The following is a 3,309-nucleotide window of genomic DNA, read 5'->3' as shown; positions in this document are numbered from 1 at the left end:
AGGGGGGGGGGGCACTTCCCCATCGCTCCATTCAATCACAAATAAAGCTTTTACTAACCGCTGTGAGGCTAACGTCTGTGTGTGTGTGTGTGTGTGAGGGAGAGAGGGACTGCTTGCATGCATGTGTGTGTGTGTGAGTGAGAGAGATTGCATGTGTGCATGCCCGCGTGAGTAGGCAACAGTGTAGCATAGAGGTAAGGAGGAGGACTCGTAACTGAGAAGTTGCCAGTTTGATTCTGCTGCTGCTGCTGTACTGCTGGAAAAGACAGTCTGCTCAATGCCAGTAATGTAATGTAATGTGTGTGTTTGTCATGGGAGGAATTGCTCGGTTATATATTGTAAACATAATAAAGACATAATAAAAGTAATTACCATATATGGATTGAACAGATATTCATTCCAGGAACCCTACTCATGCTTTTTATGCATTATTATAATTCATTATAAAATTCCAGCTTTTTATGGGATGTCACGGTAATTCATTTATTTGGAAGAACACCATTGTGTACTGAGTGTAAGTGTAAAAAAAAACAAACTGGTAAAATTTGAATAAGAGCTAGCAATAGCTGGAACAGCCTGTGGCACAAATCAAAAATACACAGACGCTGCCAAAATAAAGGAAACGAAGGGTCAAAGAGCCCAGGTGGACTCAAAATATTTAATAGCTATAATGCCTATGCAAATGAATATGAAACACAGACAGGACAAAGTTCAGGCAGTCTTTGGGTGGTATGCATACTGGTTCATTGTAATGGATCAGACAGATAAGTGCAATAATCAGAGGGAGCAAAGTCTTTCCAGTAAGAGCAATGCTGAGCTGCACGCTGCCCTAGACAGCTTCAGATAGCAGGCGGCATTGAGCCGCTAACGCTAATGCTAACGCTAACGCTAACGCTGACGCACAGCACTTAAGCACACAGCTAGGAGCAGGCCGTGGGCTGAGGCAGGCCCTCCCACAGCGCAGCCGTACGAAGCTGGGAGCCATGCGCGGGCGGTTTACCACACCGTTAGCATGGGAACGCGCCGCACGCTGCTGCGAGTGTGTAATTAGATCAGACAATGTGCTGTACGAAATGTCCAGATCTGCCTCTGTCAGCAGAAAGCATGTGGCTCCTGAAACAGACGCAAACCGCAGCAGAGAGTGGTCAGTGATGCAGGGCTTTCTGCTCGCTTTCAGGCACTGTGAGGCCCCAAGTGAAGGCCCAGCTTCAGGGCTTTAATCGGATAATTGAAAAATGTTGTATTCTGGATGATTGTGAACACGTGTGGACACCAAGCAGCACAGAGCTCCAAACAGTCGCTGTAAGATTACAGCAGCTGAGTTTGTAAACAGCAGATTCTGTAGTGACATCTAAACTTGCTTATGTATTGTTTTCGCAGTATGTGAATGACAAATATGCTGTTGAACTTTATACCCCTTTCGCTCTGTAGAGCTGGAACCAGGCTGGCTCATTATACCCCTTTCCCACTGTAGAGCTGGAACCAGGCTGGCTTAATTAAGGTTTCATTGTCATTATCATTTTTGTCTTACAATGAGCCAGCTTGGTTCCAGCTCCTCAGCTGTAAAAAAGGATAACTTCAAGGTTTATCAGTTTGCTTCCTAATATATAGTGCCATGATGAATTAATATTTATTCATTTTACAAATATTATTAAATAATCCTTGAAGTTTTTACTTTGAGGAATTTCAGGCATGTAGGTATTTATCTGGGCGGATTGCTCCAGAGTGCCTCCAATCTCATCTTGCAGTGTACTATTGTGCAAACGATGTCTCTCTGGGGTAAGAAAAACATGCTGATTTTTTTTATAACTTTCTGGAACTACTCCACTGGCTGTGTGATTAACTATAGGGTGTTGGCTTATTTATTTTGTCAGGTACTACTACCTTATGACAGACAACGCTTTCATAATATGCTCATGGTGTTAATGGAGTTCAGCTGGTTATGAGGAGGAAGTGTTACTCCAAGCAGTAGCTGGGTAAGAGCTTCAAAAAGCAGGCAGACTGAGCACCCAAGTCCCCTGCTTCACAGGCCTAACCTGCCATCTCCACTTAGTGAGATCTTTGTGAACATGGACAGACAATTGGATAATCTTTATGTCCCTCTTAGCTTTACATTCCCAGGAGTATCCCAAACTTCATGCTGAGTCAGCTGTTTGTGGGTAACAGACACAACCATCCATTCACAAACTGTAGCAGAACAACAGGCAGCTCTTTCTCACTCCGATTTGAGCTGGGTAAAAAGAAGTGCCTGGAGTTTTTATCAGACAGGGTTTTCCAGAAAGTGAAACATTCAGCTCACTAATAAATGAATATGTGTCTGAAGGACTAAGAATTGTTCATGCAATCCCCCCTCTGTGAACCTTGTGCTGAACAAAGCTGGACATTGTAGTAAGCAGACCCCAAACCTACTACTGCCCCATCCATCAGGATATCAAGATACACTGTATATAGATTTTTAGCCTTTTATTTTACATTACATTATTGTCATTTAGCAGATGCAGTTATCCAGATAAACTTACATAAGTTAGAATTGTATGTTTCTACAGCTAGATATTTACTGATGCAGTTATGGGTTAAGTACATTGCCCAAGGGTAAAACAGCAGTGCCCCAGCAGGAAACCAGCAACCTTTTGGGTACTAGCCCTGCTCCTTATCACAACACCACACTGTTGCCCACTTCTTTATCTTTTAACGTAGATAACTTTGTATCTAAGATATTTAAACTGAATGCATGATATGTTGATGATAGGAGAGATCAGGTCCCAGAAAGCGAATCTTTCCTTAAATCCAGACCCGTTCTTCGAAGCAAAGATAGACGGGCGACATCTTGCGGTAAAATTGAGTTTTCCCTCATAAAAATGAGCGCATTTTTATGAATAACGTTACTGCCGTGGAGTGATCCGCGTGGTTAGTTGACGCAGGTCGATCAAGACACATTGGGCGTCCTTCATATAAGCATTTACTACATTCAGTTGCCTCTATTAATTTTAACGTAAACTGGTGGTAACTATACATCTTATATAAAACCCTATACCGCTCTGTCGCCTTCTCCGTTAAAAACGGATAATGCCGCTATCTATCTAGCAACACCTCTTTGCCTTTGCCGGCTTAGGTTTAGGAGAAAGCACCAATGTTGGTGGTGGGTGTTATCAACCCCGCCACCCACACGAAGAAAACTACAATTCCCTTCAATCCCGACAAATCTCATCCATCCATTCTCACGTCTTCTTGGCTGTCTCTTGCGGCTTTTCTCGCGTTATCGCGGCCCTCCTGCCTGGTTGACGAGGGACGGTGATCGCAGGGAGAAAG

The 3,309-nt window shown here is 43.4% G+C and overlaps 1 protein-coding gene across 2 annotated transcripts in view; it reads left to right on the top strand.

Annotated features, from left to right (window-relative positions):
• Positions 1 to 3,282: 3,282 nt before the first annotated feature.
• LOC118777824 (ubiquitin-conjugating enzyme E2 D4-like) overlaps positions 3,283 to 3,309 on the top strand; it is a 6,588-nt gene continuing 6,561 nt past the window's right edge. For both annotated transcript variants that reach the window (XM_036529017.1, XM_036529018.1), the window contains exon 1: positions 3,283 to 3,309. This exon is cut by the window's right edge and continues 239 nt beyond it. The gene's annotated coding sequence lies outside the window, so the exon portion shown is untranslated.

Source organism: Megalops cyprinoides, chromosome 5 (genome assembly GCF_013368585.1).
Source record: "Megalops cyprinoides isolate fMegCyp1 chromosome 5, fMegCyp1.pri, whole genome shotgun sequence".
NCBI classification, from domain to species: domain Eukaryota; kingdom Metazoa; phylum Chordata; class Actinopteri; order Elopiformes; family Megalopidae; genus Megalops; species Megalops cyprinoides.
This window is presented reverse-complemented; position numbering and strand designations above follow the sequence as displayed.